The 26282-nt window shown below is 35.5% G+C and overlaps 2 long non-coding RNA genes across 8 annotated transcripts; both read right to left on the bottom strand.

Annotated features, from left to right (window-relative positions):
• Positions 1-8214: 8214 nt before the first annotated feature.
• Positions 8215-16409, bottom strand: LOC147908723 (uncharacterized). 4 transcript variants are annotated; one of them, XR_015545874.1, is made up of 4 exons: positions 13149-16409; positions 12773-12836; positions 12395-12507; positions 8215-11097 (listed from the first exon to the last, which is right to left on the bottom strand). It is a non-coding gene; the product is annotated as an uncharacterized LOC147908723 (long non-coding RNA). The 4 variants fall into 4 exon arrangements; XR_015545873.1 differs by having other exon boundaries at positions 8215-12507; XR_015545876.1 differs by having other exon boundaries at positions 8215-12507; positions 13402-16409.
• Positions 16410-21096: 4687 nt separating this feature from the next.
• LOC105142954 (uncharacterized) lies at positions 21097-25974 on the bottom strand. 4 transcript variants are annotated; one of them, XR_015545959.1, is made up of 4 exons: positions 25096-25974; positions 22581-24423; positions 21555-21681; positions 21097-21320 (listed from the first exon to the last, which is right to left on the bottom strand). It is a non-coding gene; the product is annotated as an uncharacterized LOC105142954 (long non-coding RNA). The 4 variants fall into 4 exon arrangements; XR_015545960.1 differs by having other exon boundaries at positions 22581-23307; positions 24262-25967; XR_015545961.1 differs by having other exon boundaries at positions 22581-22896; positions 24262-25956.
• Positions 25975-26282: the final 308 nt, after the last annotated feature.

The following is a 26282-nucleotide window of genomic DNA, read 5'->3' as shown; positions in this document are numbered from 1 at the left end:
CATAACATATTATAATAAGAGCAGTGACAACTTATAAAAATTATAATAATTTTATTATAATTCAATTTGTATGTAAATTTAATCATAATAATAATATTTCGACATTATGATTTAACATTATGAAATTAACAGTACAATTAACATTTTGCCATACAATTTCCGCGAGTTATGTTCCATGAATTAGACTAAGGTATATTTTGCACTTGACGTGAATAACGTACGTGTACATGTAATAAGATAAAAGAGCATTTGATTTATATATATTTAGTTTATTTCTAATACAGTTAATATATATATATATATATATATATATATATATAACAATTATAATCCAGTTTTGCTAATATTTCTAAAATATAAAATTTCTTAAAAATATTTTTGCTACATTTTGTTATATCGCGTCGATGAGTTCTTAGAGTGATATAACATATTGTACTTTATATAGATAGCACAGGTATACATTCCGATTTAGAGATGAAATGGCATACAGAGAAGCCTTCTCTATGTATCTTCGTATTTCTGATTTGTTACTTCGTAGCGGCTCCTGTCTGTTTGAATCGTTGTGAACAGAGCTTTCAGTCGAATAAAGGAAAATGCTGCGCCACAGTTTCCGCGAGATGTCGATCACAAAATATTTCTCTGAAAATAAGCTGCGAAAATCTCTAGTCTATTACATTCGTCATTTCCTGAAACCAGTCTTATAGAAAATACGTCGTGGTCGCGACACACATATTTATCAGAAATTAAAGAAACACAAACGCTCGAATGCGCAACGTGTTTATTTAGGCAATGTTATTCATGGCTCGTTTATTTTTCGATATAATTTAAAATGCACTGCCATTGTTTTTACCACAGGCGATTTTAATTATCAAAGCTTAATCAAAGCTTAATCATCTGGAATTATGTATTTCGAAACAATAACCTATAAAATGTTCAATATTTTTAAATAATGTTTAATGAACCGCGAGATTTCTGAATCGATTGCACATTGGAAAGGCATGTTTCATTAACATTTAAGCTTTAATTAACCATACTTTTTTCATTGTCGGCAGTATAATAATTCCTTAATTTGAGCTAACGCGCGCGCGCTTCATTGACCAGTTTTTTATTTCATTACCAGTGTTTTATTACCCTGTGTTACGCGAAACCTATTGTAATGTGACGCAATTAAGTTCACGTTCATCATGAACTAAAGAATTATCTGCATTATTAAATTTATAAAATCAAATTATACCCAATTTGAATTATTTTTAATTATTTCTATAAATCGCCATTATCTCTACTTAATAAACAATGGAATTAAAGAATTCTCTTAAAGAAATATTAAATTTGACTGAAATTTAATTTATTGCTTACTAAAATATGTTAATATGGGCACTGTTTAATTTGAAAATAACTACAGAAATCAATTGATTTATATTTTGATCTATGCAATATATAAAACTAATAAAATGTTGTTTAATCCTGCTGTATACATTTTTCTATCAGCCCAATTTCAACAAAACTTGATTCTCTCTGAAAGGGATTTTTGATGTCGCTGATTTCTAATCCGAGATTCAAATTTGAAAATTTTGTAAATTCAAGAAAATCGATCCAATGGACACATAAATATTATTAAATTTCTTAGACATTCGATATTTAACTTGTCATCTTCAATTTGATAGTAAATAATTTGATGGTAAATGGTTTGATAGTATTATAATATGAGAACATTTTTTTTGGTTCAAGAAAATTATATTTGGATCTGTATCTATAAATTTTTTATAGATACTTCAGCAAAATTGTTCTTTCCACATAGACAGAGATTTTTACGAGGGATAGCTGAGATTAGCTGTAAAGAGAGATATGACACACTTTGGCTAAATTCGTCAAACACTTCGAATATATTCGGCTTTACGTAAGTGTTACGTATAAGTGTATGTGAATGTATATACACTCTTATAAACTTATATCGCCAAAAATTGAAGATACACGTTGAAAAAAAAACCTTGCATAAATTATAAGGAATATAAGTGCCATCAAACATAAGAAGGAAAATAGTACTTTGAAATCAAGAGTTCTTCATTATGAGGAGAATAAATTTATAGTTATCCATCCGACCCAGATTCCTAATATCGATGTTTTACCTATATGATCGTATTGAAACTGATACTTCATGATAACTTATGAATAATTCTATTGCTATCGATTGTCGTTTGTTTAAGAATAGTCAAAATGCTAGTACATTTGTAATGTCGAAGCATATATGAAGTACGTACGAAAAGCTTTGTATCTCCAAAAGAAAATACCGCAAAGTCATCTTCAATTCAATCAAATTGTTTTCATTATTACCTCGTGTATTTCATATCTCATGCTAATATACCGAGAAAAATATCTACGATATAGAAAAAATTATCTCCTATTAGTGTATAACTCGAAATGTCATTTTCATTTATAAATTAGTACCTCGAATTTAAAAATACTACACGATATACGGTTAAGAGTGTATATAATTATCATATAAGAAAAACACAAGTACAAATAATTCCGAGTTCAGTCGAAATAACCCTATCTGTATTTGATCAGGGAACTTTCCTTTTACCGCTAAACTCATACTCTCCGTCTCCCAATCGGCAATGTATACTCCGTCCAGTGATTCTTTGGTTGTGCGTAATGTAATATTTAGCTCAATATGCGAGGAACCTTTCTCTCCATAAAGCTCGACTCTGTCGAAATTCGATAAAACGTAATCTGTAACATTAACAGCCGCGGACATCCAATTAAATCTTATGCTACTGTAATCTCGATTGTGGAAACGATAGCGAGCCATCCTACCTATCCATCTCTAGAAAATTGTGCGACAAATTGAAATGCGCACTGTACCCATCCCCTGCACCTCCTCTCCCCCGCACCTGTCCGATCCCCTTTTTTTCCCCTTATATAATAGCATATCCGTAGTAATTACTGGAATGGACCGTAACTCTCTCCTAACGGGCGGATGAAATAAATGAAATAGCAACGTTTATTCGACAATTCGTGAGAAGGTTCCTCTATACTTCATCGTGGCAATGCAATTGATAATAATTGAAAATGGCGCGCGGTTTTATCCACGCTGATCGTTAACTGTAAACTCTCTCACACTTTTAAATTTTCTTGTTGACGAGAAATAACAATGCGCTATTTCCGCAACTCATAGCTTTATATTAATCATCGATCGTTACAACAGCTCTCAAAATCTTTGCTACATTTCTATTTGAAAATCGGGCTCCTTATAAATTACGCTTTTTAAATATGTATTAGAATGATGTGAATATCTTTACATCGATATAAGTACTAACGATAATTCGTACATGAGTTTTTTTCTTTTATTAGACATTTTTACATAATTAATAATAAAATAGTTTGTTTTTATAAGTAAACACATTTTACATTACAATATTCTAAAAAAGTACGATCTTACATCGTTAAATATTAAAGGGCCTTTAAATCAATTCCTTGAATTAATATTTTATTGTTTTTAATTTTTATGTATGTCAAAATGTACTATTTTAATACAAAATGTGATTAAAAAGAAAATCATATCTAATCAATTCATTTCTGTGGTAAATTACTTACTAGAAAAGTTTGGCAAGCATAAAATTCAAAATACCTCTCCATTTATACAATACATATATATCATTTTTTAAATTAAATTTGAAGCGAATTTGATATATTTCTAAATTATTACTCCATTGTTTTAAGACATCTCCAGACGATATGCCAACGTATGCCAATATTAGCGAATATCATACATATGTGTAACATACATAATTATCCATATTGACTATAGTTATTATAATATTTAGTGAACGTGTGCAAAGTTGGCCTATACATTGGTCATATCATCTGAAGACACCTTTAGTTAAATTAATTCTCAATCCTGGCTGATTTTGACAAACCAGATTTCTAAAATGTCTTGTTTAAAATAAAGAATGCAATTGGATTTCTGCCATACGACGATAGATAGGAAAAAGTTCAAAGCTTTTTTTATCTACAGCCTAGATTCTCATAGTATCAATTGTACAAATTTACCAACCATCTAAAATTTGCAGTTGAGTCTAAAAAAAACTCATATCTGTTAATAGTTATTGGCATATTGAATAGGAACAGTGGTGATCTATAAAAATGCCTCAAATTAAGTAATAATTTGACATTACGAATTTAATAGTGTAAAAGTGTACAAATAATACTATTTTGGAATTATTACATACTCTCGGATAAATGTTTCCAATTTTACAGAAGCGGAGTTATATAGCTACATTTATGCTCTTTCGGTAGCAATGAAACCACTTCGAGGCAATTTACCGCAATTTACCGGGTGGTATAGTGCGATAAAATACTCATAATATTTCGCCAATAATGTACAATATCTCGTTTGAAAGTCCCTTTACGTAACTAATACACATCATCTGTCAAAAAATGATGGTTCATCTATCATTGCCATTTGGGAAACAAACATATCGTTTTTTTTTTTTTTTTTTTTAATCAAATTGCGATCGTAATAATTCTGTTTTGTTAATTATTTTTTTAACTTTGCAAATTAAATATACCCGACGATTTATGTGGAAATTAAATATATACAATTATTTACAGCTTTCATGGAAAACCACATAGATGGATATTATACAGTATTAAGTATTAAAACAAAATCGGTAAACATCATAAAATGAATTAATGATTTTCATGGCTTCAATTGCCATACATATATTGCAATAATATAAAATGCAATTTTTCATTTACGTTTTAACAGTTTAATTTTAATTTATATAAATTATTTTTATGATATTATGTCATGCAGAACTTTATTGAATTAAATATTATCCTCTATCGACATAAAACATTACCATCCAACCGATAGCTGATTATTATTCTAAACTCTTGCAAACTGGTTCTATACCTACCGCTGGTACATTGTATAAACAGAAGTACAGAATATCATGTATAGAGAACTCAAGCGTTGATAAAAGACATACACAGTAACCTTAGTTTGGCATTTGCTGCATATTTGCTGTATAATAAATAAATGGTGTTTTAAGAAGAAATTGGTAATATCTTTAAAATTTATCTTTTACATATCTAAATATTTATAATATATAAAAATTTTCCCAAATAATTAACTAGTATTTGCTTAAACATCCCATTTTGCCAGCAGATGATATACACTAGATATACTAAATATTTAATCGCAATGTTATTTGAGAAATAAGCATATATCATCAAATGAAAACGTTAAAGATAGTACAAAACTTTTTAATTTTTTTGCACAGTAAATTTATTTTATTTATATTTTTGTATAATATTTTTACAGGAAGTTCTTCTTTGTTATAATATTCATTGATGTAATTTTTAAAAAATAAGCTATAATGCTCAATATTTATTAAGCATTATTCATTATTGAATTTATGGAATACTGCATTATTGAATTATATAATATTAAATAAATATAATATCTAATAAAATCTATATAATAATATTCGTTGGTTTAATTTCGCTAAAACGATTTTAATACTTGAATACGTAATCCAATTAGTACGTATCGTGCATACATAATATTATCAAGATTTTAGTATGTCGATATGACGAACAGCAATAAATTATCGTTCAGAAAGACATTCGACGTCATTTAATATACTTATTAACATAGCGTTAATATTAATGCCAGCTTCCTGGGTCTTTACATATTTATAAGGCACCAATTATCTCGCGCATGAGGTTAATTTATGATATTACCGGCTATCAATAAAAATAATTGCTTTATTAACATGACTAATGACGAGTTTACATTCATAATATATTCATTGCTGACGCGATATGATCGTCCCCCTCGCCGCAGGGTTCTCCCATTTTAATGGGCCTGATATGTTGCGAACCGTAGATAATACACCCTCGTCATCCCTCAGAAATTATCTCGTAGAAAAATCTTATGAAGAATATTCTTGGCTAACGAATGTCTTTAAGCCTCTTATAAAATTATAACCGTTTCAACCATGTTTTATTCTGATTTGTAGAAGCATCAATTGTCAGTAACTACATTAATTAACGATAATGATATCGAACACGAACCAGGAATATTAAATCGCGTAATAGATCTATCTAACCTACGGCAGCGTAAAATAGCGTATTATTATCGCGGAGCGAAGCTTTTTAAGTATACCCTCGTATTATCTTTCTTCAGCAAAACATTAACTCTCAGCACGTTCCGTTAGCAGTTAACTCTCAATCTTAAATCTTCTGTCGAAGATTGATTTTAACGAAAAAATATATATTTTTATTATTTATTTCTCTTAAATGTATATACACCGAAATGATTTTACTGAAATATCTAAAAATTTGTCTAGCTACAAATTTGAAAATATTATTTAATTAGACCATCAAAATAGTATATAGAATGCAATGCTTTGAATTTCTGGTAACCTGAGTGTCCTATGATTTAAAAGAAATATTGTTTGTATTTCAATATATGTATCACAAAATTAATACATATAATGTACACAAAATAACTTAAATTAAAAATATAAATAAATATAATAAATATATATATTAATATATAAATAAATATATATATTAATATATAAATAAATATATAAATAAATATAAAGTGTATATTTATTTTTAGTTATAATTGAATCAATGAGAATTAAACCTATTTAATCAAGAGTTTGATAATCAATAAAAATTATTTGCAAATATGTATCTAGCTAGATTTTTAGATATTTCGGTAAAACTGTTCTTTTCATCTAAGAACACTTCTTGACTTTCAATTGCCTACAGTCTACAATCAAGAGTTTGTCTATAATCCGAGAGGCGATGATTATTCCAAAGCACCCAGTATACACGTTCATACAAGCAGGTAGAGATACGCAACTCGTGCTCGCATTGAATTTAATGATAGTGCGTCGAGGTGAGCGCTCGCTTGTTCTCCGCCGGTCGCACTTACGCGCCGTGCATCACATAAATTACGGAGGACATCCGTGCCATTTACAAAGCCGAGCCTTGATGAGTCAAATCGCCTGATTACCATATGTTTACCGTGCGCAGAGTTTCATAGTCCCGCGTATGTGCGCGATCGGCACGCTGTATAATGTAGGATAAATTATACGCTCGTAAATCATTCCCATTGAGCCGCGAGAAGGGAAGGAAAATCGCTCCAAATTTTTTTTTTTTTAAGTCACTGAATCGTTCGACCGTATTCGAGATCTGTGCGAAATCGTCGCAATAATCGGCGCGACCGATCGGCGGATACGCCTTTTACGCAGAATGTCCGATGCCGATCGAACCGCATCGCATTTACAACCAACCTCCTTTTATCGCTGCTTCGCAAGAACTTTGTTTATTGCGGGTCGCGTGTCCCCGACTTTATCGCGCAGATTCCCATTATCATACCAACGCGATACGAATTAATAATGCCGTGGTGCGCAGGGATGCGGAAGGCCACCGCGTTGTAGATACTTTTCGCCAATCTCCTTGTAAATTTTTTCTCATCCTGGAGTGCGGCTAATTAAGGCGAAACACTCATAATAATAATGGTGGCAGCAACAGCTACTACCTCTAACAAATTAAATTTTTTACGCGTCATGTTGTCTTGACCAGTTAGTCAACTTGAATAATATATGGCGGTCATTAAGAATGTCTAGCAGCATACGGTTGCATAAATAAATATGTGTCAAGGAAAAAAGAAAGAATGCTATAAAGGCCGCATCTATTTTGTTAAAATTTTATTGCTTCTAGACAATTACTTACAGACAAATGGTAACCAAATGGATACGCGAAAATATGTGTAAAAACAAATATATCGGTCATTTGCTACAACAACGATAACTCAACGACATAACTCAAAAATTGTCATTATTCACTTGCTTGCAGAAGAAGAATGAAAACGTAAAGAAAGAAAAGAAAAACCATACTTTAAAAGATACTTTTATTCCTTTACAATCAATTATTACAACCAAAATTTCATTTTAAAATTCATATTACAAAATTATTCAATGTACATTCTAAAAAAGTTTGTTTTTTAAATTGTGTCGTTATGTAATAAATGAACAATATTTATTATTTATTATAGTTAAACGTGTAAAAAAGGTACTAATCACATTATTATGCGAAAAATATCGTTTAATGAAAAAAATTATAATCCCACAGAACGCGAAATATATCAATTGCCTGACAGAGCCGTCTAATTAATATCATTTTCAAAACTTTATTTTTTTTTTTAGACGCGTCATAACAAATGGGCGAGATTTATTATACTTTGGAGTGTAAAAAAAGTACTAATCGTTATTACACGAAAAACATCGCCTAATGAAAGAATTACAATTCTACAGAACGCAAAATATATTGACCGCCTGGCAGGGCCGTTTAATTAATACCAGGCATTAATAACAATAACGTTCGCCGCAACGGAAACTATTGGGCAGATTTAATTTTTTACGGCTCGCTACGTCGCCGTGCCCACCTGGGTAATTTATAAAATCCGCGTGCGGGGGGCAGCCCCGGTTTCTTTTCGCGAGTTGAAACGGCGCCGCCTCGAAGCCCCCCCGAGGGCTCTGGGCTTTATAATTAGGCAACGAAACGAATTGCGCCTGACGTCCATATCGACTACCTAACTCAAACCTGACTAACGAGCTTTCCACTCGTTTCTATACACGCGCGCCCGTGCGCGCGCACGCACACCCGTCGGCCGCTAATAAATCTTCCGACCATATCTTCGTCATTATCGGCAAACGCTTTACGTGAATGGAACCACGTGATCCCTCCTAGCGCGCGTTCGTTAGCGTCAGCTCTGTGATTTATTTCACGGCGGCTCGCTGAAATCGGTACGAAACGAAACGATAATACGCACCGGCGTGCATCGCCATCGGAATTATTAAAACGTTTCTGTCGGTGCCTAATTAAAATAATAATTTATACGCCACATTATTCGGATTGTCTCGCGAAACGAGCCGATTATTTTGTCACATCTTATCGGCGGGAGATGCGGCGGCAATGCTGCTTAATTTTATATGAATATATATTTCAAGCATTTGTTCTCGCGACGTATTCTCACGAGGAACGATCTCGCGAATGGTCTCCTCCCGAAAATGGACGTTCACCGCAACTTCAGTAAACCGGCAACTTAGCGAACACTAAGTATCCGAGACATAATCGTTAAACCAAACACACGCCCGTAATCCGCATAACTTGTACCGAGAGCCGACGGCGATCGCGGCAAACGCGGTGAAAATAAATTCTCGATATAACGTTTCATCGATAAATTAATTGACCGGGCCTCCAACGGTGGCCGCGCGGTCTCTAGCGAAGCGTGCAAGAGTCGGCACGATGATGGGACCAGAGGGGGAAAGAGAGAAAGAGCGAAGGGGCATGGAATGGAAAGGAGCAGGGGGCAAACTGCAGAATTATTATTTGCGAAAGGCGCCCGCCGTACCGCCGGCAAAACGCCGCAAAGCGGGGAGAGTTGTTACTGACAGCAAACATGGCCGCCAACCTCGCTGGGCCCTCGGGCCAGCTTAATAACTTCTCTCTTACCGAGGCAATGCAGCACCTTTTTGCGATTCGCCAGAGCATTATTAATCGCTTGATGTGAATTTCAAACTTATTACCGCGGCTGACGTGATGGACGTGGCCTGGGGGGCAACGTCTCCCTCCATCGACGAGACCGAAAGCAACGGGTCCAACTCGCCCCCTCTCGCAGTCTCTCGTATATCCTCTGTATATCCATTTGATGTTGGAGCCAGGTGCACCCCGTCTCTCCGGCTGGTTGACTTGCTCGCGGTTAATTTCGCTCACTCGACTCCGAAATGCGCAGTCAATTGACAAAGATCGCGTTATTACACAGAGTGTACACCCGCTCGAACGCAACGGGGCAATTAATACCGGCTTATCATTCGCCTAGCTCTCTTTTGCCGGACTATTGCTTCGCGGTGAATTATCAAAGTAATCACGAACGCGTTACTTCTACTACGTATATACTTTTCTCACAGTCACGTGTTACCGTGTCACGTTTGAAACGCGAATTGTAAATTTAATATATAAATTACACGCAATAATAGATAATTAAAAATTGACGATAAGTACAAAGGGATATTATATACGAGGGAAACGATTGAATAAATTATGGAATATTGATTAATGCTGAAAATATTTTATTTAAAACTAATTATACGCATGATGTAATACAAATAATCTATATTTTATCATTAATATTTAGCTCTTTATCTTTTTTATAAAAAATGTTAATAAATTATAAATCCGCTATGATACAAAATCAAGCCAGAATCTGTATCTGGAATTTGGTTTATCGGCAACTAAGCACAAGTTTCTCGCATAGTAATACAGATGGCAGTAGACTTACATTTAAGAAACTTTAATCCAGACTTATCGTGGTTGCATTCGGGGAGATGCTATTAGCGCTATTTATGCCATTCTATCTTTATCGTTTATTAAAAATAAAACAAAAATAGAATGGAGGTTCTTAATCCGTATACGACAAAAAAGATTAAAAGGGATTTTAATCCAGAATCCCATAGGAATGACTGAGCCGCCGACAGTCATTTAAACTTGGTGAACTTATCCTTGGTAACTTGAGCTTAATATACTGTTAACATTCAGCTATATATTTTTGCAATTAAAAATTTTATAAACTTTTGAGGAAAAAGGAAGTGTGATGCACAATCTGTATCGTCTAAAAAGAATAAGAATAATAACAATAAAGACAAAACTCATGTTTGACATATGTAGATGAAACTGAATAACAAAATAAAAGCTGATTTTTATTTATGTCCTTATTTATATCCTTTAATGAAAAATAATTTGATAAACTATTAAAATCTCCACTTTCATTTCTAAAATCTAATTATTCTAATTAATTTTTAATACACATGTGTCCTATACACATTTTTTTTTTTTTAAATACTGGGAACTCGAAGTAATTATTTATTGTAACATTCATATACAATTTTTTAAATATACAATCTTAAAAATATACTTTCTAAATTTGTTAAAATATATAATACAAAAGTATAAAAGTGATGAAAATTAACCCAAGATACGAACTCATCGTATGTAGTGATAGACCGGAAAATTCTATGAAAAAGAAAAATAAATTAGAAGACAATACTTTAATCGAAGTAGAATAATTCTATACAAAAAGAACGATTTTGCTAAAGTTTAGCTAGATACAGATTTTAAAATAATTTTGTTAGACCATCAAAATAATTATGTAAGACGCTCAAGCTGATTGCCGGAATGCCAAAACTTTTTGTAACATTGCCGATTATTTTTGAGCGTCCTAAATAATTATTTTGATAATTCACCAAAATTATTTTCAAATTCATATATCTAACTAAATTTTTAAATACTTTAACAAAATCGTTCTTTCCCTATGGAGGATATAATTTACGATAAACAACATGTTATGAAATTCCTTCGGTCTACAGTAAAAATATTCGCGATTTAGAAAAGATTACTGAAGTCTTCTTCTTTTGACTCCGGAGAAGACAACGCGATAACACTTATCAAACTGAAGAGTAGACGTAGGATTAATAATGCGAAACCGAGCGTCTTCCCGTTCCTTCGGGCGAGTCGAAAAGACGAATCAGTAGGCTAAATAGAGCTGCCAGGATAAGGCAGGAGTCAGACAGCTAAACCCCGGGACGCCGGAAAGGGGCATGGCGCGGGGGCAAGAAGGACCATAGTCAGGAGGCAAGTGGGGAACCCGGACGGGGGGGTGGGCGGCTCCCAAGAGACGCGTTCGTAGCAAACGCCCACGAACGGTGACAGTCGGCGAAGATTTACGACGCTATAAAATATCATTTGTATTTGATGTCAGAGCGAGGGCTTGATTAATGCACTGCCGGGCGCACAATGAATAACTGACGTGTTGTTATAGTAACATCAATCTGAAAGAAGCACGGGGTGAGAGCCCCGGTACCTCGTTGATAAATTGTGTAGATTGGAGTCGCCGTTGCTGAGATACGATCAGCAAGCCTTCTACGATTCAATCATTAATGCCGTTTCTCTTTCCCTCTCCGCGCGCGACCGGAATCATCCATAACTCCCCGGCATGTTTGCCATATCGCGAACTATCGGTATATCGATAATTTTTCGTTTTTGTTGAAAGCAAACTAAAGTGAACGAATAATTTGATTTATTGACCGACATACGTTTCAAACAGCTGGACGTAATGTAAAGTCGGAGACCGGTTTTTGCACGCAGTAATTTCCATGTACGGCGAGACAGTTCTTCAAATCTTAAAAGCCATCCGTTAAAAAATTCTGTAAACATCCTGCGGCATGTCTATTCTTATTTAACGGGAAAATAATTCCGGAAGAATTATATTTAAATCCTCCGGCGTTGGCATGGCTCTATTAATTAAACTCACTCAATTATATTCCTCTGGAGCTGACGATGAGTCTGTTGGATCAACTGTATACAGTCATTGTTTGGATAATAAAGATTCTGATGAGTATAAGTAATTCAGGTTTCTCTGTGAAGCTGTTAAGATAAAAAATACATTATTATTATATATAAATTTATTAATTTGTCATTCCGTATCTATTATTGTATCTACAACAATCATTTTAATGCATTTCAAATTTTGCACAATCATGTTACACAATTAAATTTTCTTTATATTACATCGGCAAATTTATTTTTTATTCAAACAAACTTAGCATTTATTCTTTTTTATGAGTTATTACTTTTGGTCCTTTGAAATTAATAAATGCCTTTTATTTTCAACACATTAAATAAATCTCACAGATCCAATGTTAGCAACTGCATTACAGATTTTGGCATCAGCTTCAGACGGCATGGCCAATAATCTACGCCAACATTAGTAAATATTACACACACAAACATAATTAACTATATGATTCAGATCTGAATCATATGAAGTCGTATTTAAATGAATTGTTCATTATTAAAAAAGAAAGAAAATTAAAAAACAAGAGAACTTAATCGTCAATCATTTTGACAATGACAAATATAATGATAGAAAATGACGTACTCAAAAGAACTCGTAAGAACTTTAAAGCCAGATAACATAGAAAAATGTAAGGCAATAAGTCATAAGCAGTAAGAATTGGCCAATTACAATACAGAACATAAGGCGATAACATTATCTACTTCCTTACTTTTTTTCTACGTGTTTCTGCGGTTTAATTATCAGAGAAATTTTTCTCGCGCATCGATCTTTTCTTTTCGAAATGGCTTTCATTCACGTCCACGCTCCAACGTATTCGGATCGACATTTCCGAAGCAGGAACAAATGCAATTCCCGTCTTCGGAAATGTTATCGGTCACGTGAACAGCGCGAAAGTGTCGCGAAGTTTATGGCGAGGAACTGCGCTCGGTCGGTCTCTTATAACACAGTCATTAATCACTTACCAACAATGATTTTATTCGCGGCGAGCGGTCCGAGCGTAACGTACCGTGACGTACTTCGAACAGCGGGAACGATACATCACTGCGATGCGTAATATCGTCCTCAGCTTTGCAAAGGGGGAACAGAATGGAACGGGGAACAGAAGAGCGCCGTTCAGTTTGTGACGTCGTCGCGCTATTTTCGACCTGTCAAAATATCACCGGAGCACGAAGTCGAAGACGCAAAGCGACACGTCGAAGAAATGATTGATTTCCTTTTTCCTGACTCTCTAAGAAGCATTAAACCCTTGATTACTTACTTGATGGGATGTCCAGGACGTCCCATCTTAACTCACTAAATGTACCCGAAAAGAACAATTGTGCTGAAATATTTAAAAATTTAGCTGAATACAGATCTAAAAATTAATTTTGTTAAATAAAATGATTACGTAGAACGCTTAAAGATTGATAATGCTGCAAAAAGTTTTTACGTTCTAACAATCACTTTGATCATTCTACATAATTATTTTAATGGTTGAAATGAAATTATTTTCTCTCAAATCTATATCTATATCTAAATTTTTTATATATTTTGATTAAAAAAACCGTTCTTTTCCGTACAAATTGTTAGATTTAGCGCAAATTACTTTACAATTGAAAACATTTTTACATTCACCTTTATCCAAAAAAATGTATAGAATATCAATCTTTATTTAATTGTAAATCATCAAAGAAAACAATGAAAACTAAGATATATATATAATTAGGATATCAGAAACATCCCATGAGAGTAATTTTAACGGAACTATGCGAGTAATGTAAAATTCGAACTAAATATTTGATATAAATACGAGAGATATCGTTCCTCACTAAGAAAAATTTTTGGTCTAAAGTGAACAAATCAGAAAATTCTGATCATGTCAATCAGAATTCTATTATCTTAACTAGATTGATAATAGATTTAATCATAAAATTCTGATTTGTTCATTTTTAACCAGAATTCCATTGATTCACCAGATTATTTTTCCAGTACGCCGACGTTTATTTCAAGAATTTAGTTGCGGACGCTATAATATATTATATGGGAAACGATAGATTAGTATACGATAGATCGGAGGAAGATTTGCGGAGGAATGACGCGCCGATCGATTTATCCGCAGACCCCACGTCCGAAGATGATATCACATTCACGACCACAGACGAGGCAGACGTAGTGCGGCTTACGTAGCGTCGTACAGGGTGAGGTACTCTCTCCGAAGAGGGTAGGAGGTTACTTTATTGTATATGGGCTGATTATGCTCGTAAATATTTCACCAGGGGGATGATTCGAGCAGCGGGACGAGAACAGCTCACGGTTGAGGGACGAGCCGGCACCGCAGTAGGGACAGCAATGGAAAACGGTGACGTGAGAGGAGGCAGGAAGATGGGGGATCAGGAGGGGGGGAGGAGACAGGGATTTACGCGTGCGAACCTGAACGCCCTTTATACGTCGTCGACGCTATAATATATGACACCTATAGATCACAATTACGTGTAATGGCGCTCACTCTTGTATTCATGGCGATATTATTTCTGGTTGCCTTCCACGGCCGTCGTCGGGGTTGTCCCCTCCCACCCTTCTTCCCAGCCCTCATCGCTGCTTGTTCCTGGGAGACTTTGGTCCGTATGCTAAGCAGGCGGTAATTCTAGTTTGATTTACTTCGTCGGTCAACCCTCCCTCCTCGAAACTCCGCGGCATACGCGACTTTCAACCCCGCCGGGAAAGTGATTACGCTTGGATCGGGCGATAAGTCCTTTATGGTTTTTGGTCGTGGTGTGTCGCACATTGGCGTAGCACGAATTCCCTCGGCTATCGTGACGTGTGCTTCTTTCGTCGATTTCTTTTTCCTCTTCGGGAGAAATAAATGTCTTGGAAAAATTCTGTTTAATTGTTCTGTTGTAAAGAATCCAGCGATCAAACTTTCGAGAATTATCGATTAAATAATCATTGACGAAAGTCGTCATTTCCACTTGAAATTTTTTTGCGGAGATGAAGAAATTTTTATCAACAATAAAAGATAAGAAAAGGCCTATAAGCAAAATAGATGTATAATTTGTATAATTTTTCTCATTCAAAACTATTAATAATTTTTTACTTCAAAAATGTATTGCTTTTAATTAACAAAACGTACATAATGTGGCATGAGAAATATAATTTTCATTTATTAAAATATAATGTATTTGATTGATTTTGTAACTGATGAAAAGATTTTAGCTGATTCTAAAAGCGTCCGTTATTTTTATTAAATACGATTGAATGTAATTACATTTGCAACAGTAGAGATTTGAGGATTTAACTTCTTATGCACTTTTTTCCTTACAGTAGAGATTTAACTTTCTTTTGCAATTAAACCCTTTTCTTCTTTGATTTTATACGGTTTGTAACTATTGCAACACTTTCAGTTAAGGAATCCAGAAATTGCAATATCTCATTCTTTATTTTTAGATATAGCTGTTTCGTATACCGGTTACTCAATTCATCCACAGAGTTTCTGTATTTATTTAAGAAAAGATTAAAATTTTTTTAGAGAGAAATGATTGAGAGTCACTCTCAATCATTTCTGCTATCTGTCATCTGGGAAGAAAATGTTATTAAGTTGCTGCAAATTATCTTAAACTCGTCGCAATAAGGAGAGATGACATAAATTGAACGCACGTAACGTGGACAACGTAAAATTATACATCGATTATGTATCGTGACTTATAATGAGGCGCATTAATATAACCAGAGGTGTATTTCTGTCCTGGCGGAGAGGAAGAAAGAGAGAGATGGAGCGAATGTCGATATTCTATCTGGAGACTTGGAGAACTCTGCGCGACGTGACGCTTTAAATTAAGGAAACGAGAAGCGTCAGGATTTATACGACTGTCATCTTGCAGCGGCTGTTCCTAGATATATCTTGTACATCAAGCGGGCTCGTTAAGTAATTAGTTCGAGCAGTGTCAGCGGAATCATGGGATATAATCAAAAGTTAGAAACGCGAGCGATTAATTATTACCTTACGCCGGCTCTCGAGTCGGAAACGTCAGTTCCTGGCCGCCTCTGGATTCGCCAGAGGCATCTACCTACACTAACCACGAGCGCGTTGTCATAACGAGGCATCATTACTGACTATCCATTACACGCGACGGATGTTCACTGAGCGTTATGACACTCAATGAATATTCACGCCCCGTTATATAGCCATTTTATAAACGGCCGCTGCGGCGCGACGGGTGACGCAAGCGAGACCCATATTTAAACGATGGTTTGCATGTCGCGTCGCAGAAATGAGTTCGATTCAAGTCAGTAAGTCCGAAAGTACTACATCAACGTTTCAACATGTTGCGATTACACGAAGAGAATAAAGTATATTTGAAAATTTAGCTATGTACAAATTTGAAAATAATTTACTGTCAAAATAATTATGCAGGATCCTCAAATTGATTGGCTGGAATGCAAAATGGAAACTTTTTTGCAGCAATGTTATCAATGTTTTAGCGTTCTACATAATTATTTTAGTCCAATAAAATTATTGTCAGATCTGTTTATGGAAAAGTTCAGTGAAACGATTTTACTGAAAGATCTAAAATTTTAATAAATACAAATCTGAAAATAATTTCAATGGACCATTGAAATGATTTTGTTAAAAATTCAAATTGGTTGCTAGAACATGAAAATATTTCGCAGCGGTGCTCATTATTTTTTAAATTTCCAACTTAATTATTTCGATGATCCAACAAAATTATTTTCAGATTTATATCCAGCAAAATTTTAAATCTTTCAGTAAAATCGTTTTTTCCGTGTACCTCCCTAAATTTTTCGATACTTCAGCAAAGTCGTCTCTCATCCCTCGTCGTGCTTATCCCTTTCACCATTTTACACGCGTAAAATTACTTGTCGCGTATTTCAAAGTTTGTTACATGCGAAATCTATCATCATGCCCCACATTCGCGTTTTTTTTTTGCTCATCTCGCTCTCACGTGTCCGGTGATTAAAATTAGCATGACTTGTTATTAAATGTTTGAATAAAGCGATCTCTGTCTAAACTGTCTGGACTGTCATAGACTGTCATCCAGCTGTTTTCGATACTTCGAATCAGACCAGAAGAGGAAGTATAGACTTTCACTCTGTATAAATAAAATGATCCAGTCTCGCTATCGTGCATCACCGCCGAGCTTTGGCATATGTGCACGCGCAAATAATAACGCGCACACTTACGCGGTGCGGAGAGTTAACTATTGTCCCGAACCCGAGGAGTAATGTCCCATTGTGAAACGGTTACAATGACGTATCGCCTGTCATCAGTGAAACGACGGCAATTTTATTCCATCCCAGTCGTGTTTAATGACCGTGTCAAAAGAAGCGTGGGGGAGGGAGGGGGGGGGCTTAAGAGAGCAAGGGGGAAGAGTTAAAAATATTAGCATTTCGAGCCAATGCATTTATACGAGACAGTGTCACGATACCACGACGTAAGCGGCCTCGCACCGTGAAATTAACTTGTTCCACTTAAGTCATCGGGCCAGTCGTCGTCGTCTCGGAGACGACGGACACGCTCGCGATGTCAATTGCAGCAAAACAGATATTCGTCGCAATTTCCTTTAATTGTATCGCATACGGAGCGTAACCGTCCAGTTTTGCCTTTCGGTGCGGCAAATATGTATCGCATACGCGGGTAAACGTGGGGCCGTATCCACGTTATTATACGCGCACCCGTGTTTTATACGTTCCTATAGCCCTGGGTACGTGCGGGCGCAGCAACGAATCACTCACGTTTCCTGTAAATTGCGGATTCATGGTTTATCGGCGTACGGCCGAAACGTTTTACTGCCCGGCGATGCGCGATAACGCCGCGCTGACAGCGAAATGTCCCCGACTAAAATGAATCCAACGAGTACACGCGAGACGCATATGCGGGAAACGTATTCTCTCTCTCGCGTGTGTGTGTGTGTGTGTTTTGTTTTTCCCGAGCGTGACTGGAATATCGGATTTGTCCAGTGACGTAGACGACGGGAAGCATGGAACGAGGGGTCCTGTCGCATTGCCGAGCACTCTCCCCGAAACCGCGGAAGACGACAGTCCGCAATCGTTCGTGCTGTATCCAAAATTCTGCGTACCGCTGCGTTGATAGGAAAGTGACATCTCACAAAATTAATAACTTTTCGGTAGAGCATTTTTTTAAATGGTTAATTGAAATAATGTTTTAAGGATGTTTCACATGTACAAAAATAGCTGAAATTGGAAAGTTAGACTTTCTGTAAAAATAAATATTATATGTATACAATATGAAACAGAGTTCAATAATATTTAAATATTTAACAATACAATTTTATAGTTTAAATGAAAATTTTCTCATTTTATTTTTAATTATTTTTTAAAAATATGTATTTCTTATTGAAGTGATTTTTTTGTTTAGGTTTTAAATCACTACCAAACTTTTTATATTACTTTCAAACGGTATTAAAAAATCTGTATTTTTTCATAATTTTCTTATTTTTCGATTAAAAAATACGTGTAATACATTTTTAGGATAGCGAATACGCAATTTTTATAATTTCAATTTCAATTATAAATATGTATTCCTTAAAACTCTATGTAAATTTTCAAAATTTAATATAAATACTACTAATTTAAAATAAATACTACAACTCTAGTATACATTCTTTATAGTGGTACTTTTTTATATAAGCCAATGAGCTACAAATGTGACATTTTTCTACAAAAATACATTAAGCTTTAAGATCGATTTCCTGTCATTATCTTAAAAATGCTAATTTTTTTACTCGTTTCACTTTTTTATCAACAGCGGCGATATTTTAATGAGGACATAAATCGCAGATTTTCTATGCTAAATAATGTTAAGACGAAGCACAAGTTCAGTATTAATATCCTTCTTAAGTCACTTTAGACACGATAATAAATAATGAGAAATATTTATCTACCTTACGCAAATTACAGAAAGTTATATTTAAATTGAAAGATGACAACTCTGATATATCGCAATCCACGTCGGCACTGAATAGGACATATATTATGATTTCGCTTTTAAGCGAATTTACTTCATTCCGTTTGATTCGCGCGTAATGCTCGTTAATTTAATTTCCAATTAAGCGTATGTTGGTTTCATTAAGGGCGTAACGTGACTCATTAAATGTGATTGCGTGGCATTTATATCCGCGCAGTATTGACAAATATGTGTTATATTCGCAAAGTATTCAGTAAAATAGTAATGCCGCGTATGTACACGATTTGTGTGATGAAGGAAATGAAATTATTTCCCCGTGTAGATATAAAATTTCTTCCTTTGTAAAATTGAGATTCTTTTTCTTCGTTAATCGAGAACACAAACGGACATTTTTAGCAGTAACTGGTACATCATTTTGTAATCCGTCAAGAGAATGTTTGCAGATAAAACGAAGATTGACGGGACAAATCATCAGCAAACGCTTATTATTCAAAAAGGATATTTCGTACCGGAAAACCCATCAAGGCTCTCCGTTGCGCGAGTATATACATATATATCTAAGTGCGCGAATCCTCGTTGGAAGATAAATGAGCCAATCTGTTAAACCCGGTCTCGAGATACGCACGCTCTCGCGTGGCAATTATATACGTTTCCTGAGGTCCAAATTTATTATGTACTAAAACGCCGTTATTGTTGCAAGAAGGCGGCCGTTGAGTAGAAAAAGCTGCCGTTATTAATTCGCATTAGTTTAATAGGTACCCGGGTGGAGGCCGCGGGACCGAGGTACAGGAAGGTGCGCGGTGCGCGCGGCGGAGGAAGGAAGAGGGGAAGGGGAAGGGGGGCAGGGGGAGGGGGAGGGGGAATAAGGTCACGCCAGAAAGTGAGTAATGAAGGCGGTTTATCTCCGAGGAGTAACTAGCGGTGTTCGTGTAATGGGGGCATTCATCAACGCGATCTCACATCGCCTTTCCGTTCGCGTTTCAGAGTCTCATGACGATTTGCGCTACGTACGGACGGTGAGAAACGGAGCTGAAACGATTTCTTTCTGCACGCGCCCCTGGAAAACCCTCGTTGCCACTTTGCCGCGGCAAGATTAATGCCGGTGAAGTGGTGTTTTCGGCGCCATTAATTTTTCTCTCCCCATTTATCAGTTTTAATTCCAGGAGGCCCGGACCCCAGACTACCCCCCCTCTTCATCCGCCGCGTATGACGTATAGGATTAGCACAATTGAGATTATTTTCCGTATTCCCGCAATTTGTCCCATCGGCAATGACATCGGCCCGTCATTTGTTTAATCGGATAATGATAAATGTCTATTTTGGAGATGCAATTAAAGGATTTTTCTCGAAAGCCAAACAAGTCCAAAATGTTTTTCAGAAAACAAAAGACACTTCTCATGCTCGAACTGTCCATTGTACAAATACAGTAATTTTTCTCTGCACATATAATAATGAATGAACAAACAAAATTTTTGAATAATATTTTGAGAACCCATTAAAAATAAATAAACTTTTTATTTGATTTTTATAAAAATATAAGATATTGGATCCAGTATGACCTACCTAAGCTTTGTGATTTTTATTTTAATTAATATTTACTGAGCCCAAAACTGAAAACAAATTCAAAAGAGGAAACATTCTTTAATTCAAAAGAGGAACATTAAGAAAAATATGAGAAGTTTTCGAATATTTACGTAAGTATAAGATTTTTAAGAAAAAAATAACATTTAAGTCATACTTTAGGGAATACATGTATTTAAGTATACTTTTTTCTTTTTTCATAAAAAAAATATTACAGAAATAAAAAATAAAGTGATCTATAATATTACTTTTATAGCATTATAAATTTATTAACATGTTGACATATTTATTAATTGACATAGTAAGAGTACACAAAGAATCATTTTCCAAACAATTGACTTTCTTATTTCCACGATGTTTAGCAATTATATCCATAGTCTGAAACAAAAATACCTTAAAAAAATATCACAATCAATGTGTATACACTCAGTGTGCCTAACTTGACCATATTGCTTCTACCTTACAAAGAATTTGCTCTTTGATAATAAACAAAATGTTATGACTATAAACTAAATACAGTGTTGAAAAATATAATTGCAGAGTAATTACAATAATATGAATTACAAAAATGAATAACTATCTCTTGGCAGTCATAGAAAATGGATTACTTACCTACAAAATGTTACATCAATCATGGCGTTCTGAATTTTCCTTTACTGACAATAGAATTAACAAATTGAGCAATAAATTGATGCAATCGAGTCGGACAGACAGTCTCTGCACGACTTACTAATGCTACCTGTTAAATTCACCATGTAATTACCCACAAATAACAAGTAGGTCATGTTGAGTACTAGGCCATATATAGTGAGATCCAATTATTTTATTTATTACTTATTTATCTTACAATATTTATCCTTTTTTTATAACATTAATAATGATAAAGGTGAAAAGGGAAATATTATTGAAATTATATAGCAATAATGTTTTCATTTTTTATTTGTAAAATTTTACAAATCGCTCTTAACAAAACATCCTTTGCAGAAGTTAAACTTATATTTTTAGTTTTTGTTTGTTTGATTTTTTTCGAAAACGAAATTGCTTACGATGTGACGCTATGAAAAGAACGATTTTGCTGAAATATTAAAAAATTTAACTAAATCTGTGAAAATAATTTTGATCATCAAAATAATTATTTAGAAAATTATTTAGAAGAGCATAATGAGTAGTGTTCTAAAAAGTTTTGATATTCTAGCAACATTCTATGTAATTCTAATTTTTTTGATAGTTTAACAAAATTACATTGTTAAAAATAAAATGTTAATTTTAATTTAAAGACGTTGGACTTTCTGAGACAGAAAAATTAATATTTTATTTTTAATAGTGTATTTTCAAATCTGTATCTATCTAATTAAATTTTTAAAAACTTCAATAAAATGTTCTTTTCGCGTATCGATGGAGAACGATTTGGCGCCATAACTCAGATTTTTAATAATGGACTTGTTTGGTTTTCGTAGAAAATCCTTCCATATAACAAAAATTTATTCTACATAGTATTCTTATTTCATAGCGTTTATTATACTTGTTACAAGTCCAGGATAATTTACAATAATTAAAGCTCGCAAGAGCATTAATCACTAACGAGAAAGGAAATGGTCACATTGATTCCAATACCACTTTTAAGACAACTTTTCATACCCGTCAGTATCTTTACACAGGCTCGAAGATTGATTGACGTATCGTTCCTCCTGGCAATCTTGCCGCAACATTATATTTCCTCCTCGGCACGCTCATTACTTTCCTAACGAGGAAACCGATTTTACCCACAAAAATCCACCTCCCGACGGTTCCGCGCTCCGACGATTGACATTGGCGGCCACGTTTCTGCGGCGCATCAACGCCGCCGCACGACAACCACCGACAGGAACAACAACCAGCACGATATATATCCGCGGAACACGCAACGAGCGCAGCGGGCAGCCATATTATTACCGTCTTTTCGCAGTCCGCGCCTCTGTAATTATGATTTTATTTTTATGGACATAAATTATACGGGCCGCCTAGCTGTGTCATTATATGGCATTTTAATTCAAGGCTGTAGACATAATGGTAACCCGCGCCACACGGACTCACTGCTCACCTGCCCGTAGGTGAGAGACGGGACCGGGAGAGAAGGGTACCAGTCGTGGGGCACCGAGGGAGAAGGCCGATGAGCCGATAGTGGGGTACATGGACTTTGCCTCTCGCTCTTAGCCGGTTCCAACATTTTCCTTTCCGTTTTTCTTTTTGTCTTTTTTTTTTTTTTTTTTTTTTAGACATTTTCGAGACTTTTCTCGCGTTGGCCATCTGACATTCATTTTCCACGAAGTATTGCAAAATAATGGTGTACATCAAGTAAGTAAAGAAGGACTAAATACGGTCGAGGCTGGAAAGAGAGAAGGAGAGAGAGAAAATCTTAGAATTATATGTAAAATATATATATCTTTCAATTGTACAAATAAACTGCGCGCGGTGAAACTTGAAACATAATCATAAATTAAAGCTGAAATAATAATATCGCAATTGAGTATCAATTTAATCGTAGAACGCTATCGATAAATTTTACTTATAAGGGAGTGAGATCATTGAATATTAATATCTTCTCTCAGTAATCATTAGAAGGTTCAATCTGCTATGTTATATAAAAGTTACTCCAAAAAAAAGTTTGCAAATTGAAATTCTAGTTGAAAATGGATAAGTAAAAAGAAAATTTCTGAATCTATTAATTCTAGTTATAAGAGATAAGACTAGAATTCTGATGATCAGAATTTTCTGATACGTTCATTTTCCACCAGAAATTATTCTCAATATAGCAGACAAACTTTTAAAAATTCCGCTATGTTTCAGTTTGGGTTTCTTGGCAATCAGTATTATAACAGAGAAATGCGTGATAAGCGATTTAAATTTTTAAGCATTTTTGTGTTATTATATATTTTATTTAAGTGTTATGAACAGACATTGAACTACATATTCCATTCATTTCATGATGAACTTGATGATATATGTTTATTCTTATTTTTCACTTAAGTTAATAACTAGATTATTTATGTTCGTATAAAGGTTTATTATAAATATTTTTTTCTATTAAAAATGGAAAATTTTGTTACGTTAATTAAGAGTGTTATATCTTGTAAAATTTACATAATACTGTATCGCTCAATATCGATAATGTTCTGAAGTTAATAATGATGTTAATAAGCATCTTAAAACAAAGAACTTATCAAAATATATTATCCCAGCAAAAAATATTATCCCAGCCATATCTGGTGGTCCTTCTTTACTTATTTGATTTATTCATACATCGGTCTAGTTTAACTTATTATTGTTTAATGGTTCGTACATCGCATACGTGATCGGTCAGTTAATAACTCCAAGATTAGAAGGTTCGTCGGCGATCCCGTTCCGGCCATCTTTCGCAGCTCGGTAGTTTTCTCGCGATGGTTAAGAAAGTACATCGTTCTGCCGCTTCTTTCGTTCTCAAAGTATGTATTCACCGTGTACTCTGCAATTACGTAAGAGTGTATTTGCAACGATTTCACGAAACGATTACGAAACGTTGTGTAAAATAAGGTGCACGATTTTAATCTATATATATTCCTATTAATTCAGTTGCCTCTTTTTCGTTTATGTAATAACTTTGCAAAAGCAAAGTGGAGAAGAAAGAAGGGAAGAAGGCAACTTTTACAGCAATTTCAATCGCGTCTACGTTTCGCCACGTCTCTCGACGTACATACGTGTGAATTCAAAGATAGGTCCCGAAGGTTGATAAGCTAATTGACTATATTTTCTCATTATAATGTTACATGGGATAAACAAGATATAATCTTCGAGCGATGTATCTACTATTTGCGAGGAAACAAAGCTACGCTCCGTCACGCGAACGCACCGAGCGTCAAGAGTTAAACTTTACCGGCAAACCTTCTGATGCGTTTTTACCACAGTCTCGTTAAAAACACACATTTGTACGCGGTGTGCGTGGTATCACGCTCGGCACAGCAGCGTCTGCCTCTCTATTACGATATTACAATGTATGATTTCGCGATATAATTTTTGCTTACATGCACCGTGTATATTCCCTGTCCTTAAATGACAAGCACCCCCCGCCGGCTACGCCCCGAGTCACCCTCTCTCTCTCTCTCTCTCTCTCTCGTTGATAAGTCGTGGCTCTACGTACCTATGTATTTAGCACCGTGCACGTGAGTGATATTCGTCAAACGGCGGCACGGCTATAATTTAACCGCAATTTCACAAACGCGGCGCGCCGAGGACCTGACGATTGCGCCGAATAATTACGTCGGCGGAGCTGTTGTTACGTCGTTACCGTCGGAATTACACTTAATTTGCAGTCATAAGCATACCCAGGCCGCGCGTACTTTGCTTTTGACAATAATTCGCATTTTCTCGGAACGGTCTCGCTACTATCTGTAACAAAGACGGCAGGCGATGGAAATACGGTAATTTCCAGAGGGAGACGTGACTCGACTGCTCGTCAAAATATTTTCTGGTTCGCTTACCGCTGACGCGTAAATACCCACCTATTATCGCCCGGCATGTGCCGCTCAAGCTTACGCGATATCTAGCCCAACACATACTCGCGCATGCCGCGTCGGCGGACTATATCTCTTTCTCCCTTTCTCTCCATGTCTCTCGGCCCGAGTTATAAATTCTCGGATGCGCGTTAACAAGTTCCGATGCCCCCGAAAGGTAGAGAAACTTCGGTCCGGCTGACAGGTTATTCTTTTAATTGGAACAGAACGTAATGGCCATCGCGTTGAAAATGACATCGCGCGCGGAACCCGTCAAACGACAGCGTGACAAAAGACAGGGCAAAATCGGAAGCTCGCCGGCTTTTTGCCGATGAATGGTATGAGGATCAACACGCACGGTAGCCGGTAATACTTGATGTTACGAACGCACGGCAGAGTGGCAAGCTGTCAGCCCGCCGCCGCGCTGTCAGTCTCCTGTCTGGTTGCTGTCTGTCTGTCATTCACTCACTCAACCCACTCATTCGGCTGTCCCATCTCTCCCCGACTTTTTCGGCTCTTCGTCTCTCCGCCTCTCCCACTATTTCTCTCTTCTGTCTTCTTCTCTTTTTTTCAATCTCTCTCTCTCTCTCTCCCTCCCCCCTCCCCCCCTCCCTCTTTCCTTTTTTTTCCGTGACTGGCGTTCAAACTCGTTGGCCCCGTTACAGCGACGGACGTGCGCGCATCTGCCTGCGAAAATATTTTTTCGGTCCGGAGTGCGAGCGGGCGATACCCACCGCGATGCCCGACGAAATTCATGCCAGATGTAGCTGCTCCGTACGACTCGATGTTTGCACGAAGGAAATCTTTATTAAGTGAGGACGACACCGATATAGTT

Source organism: Acromyrmex echinatior, chromosome 8 (assembly GCF_024713525.1).
Source record: "Acromyrmex echinatior isolate Ae372 chromosome 8, ASM2471352v2, whole genome shotgun sequence".
In the NCBI taxonomy this organism is placed as follows: Eukaryota; Metazoa; Arthropoda; class Insecta; order Hymenoptera; family Formicidae; genus Acromyrmex; species Acromyrmex echinatior.
Note: the sequence above shows the minus strand (reverse complement) of the source record. Positions and strands in the feature narration are given on the sequence as shown.